Source organism: Acipenser ruthenus, chromosome 31 (genome assembly GCF_902713425.1).
Source record: "Acipenser ruthenus chromosome 31, fAciRut3.2 maternal haplotype, whole genome shotgun sequence".
Lineage (NCBI taxonomy): Eukaryota > Metazoa > Chordata > Actinopteri > Acipenseriformes > Acipenseridae > Acipenser > Acipenser ruthenus.
The window spans coordinates 12,870,632-12,870,864 of record NC_081219.1 but is presented as its reverse complement, the minus strand read 5'-3'; positions in this window follow the sequence as shown (position 1 = coordinate 12,870,864).

Below are 233 nucleotides of genomic sequence, written 5' to 3'. Positions count from 1 at the left end.
TCACAGAAGCTTTTCCTGTCATATCTAAGGCAGTGCTGGAGTAGACTGGGGGGAGTGCATTCAAAATCTGGCAATGCTACTGGTGCCATATTCTCAGCCTGGTTTGGGGTCCAAATTGCACAACATATCGGTAATTATCTACCAGAACTCTGGAAAATGATAAAAAAAAATAAAAATACAATACAATACATATATATATATATATAATTGCACAGACAAGCTGTCACAAATCG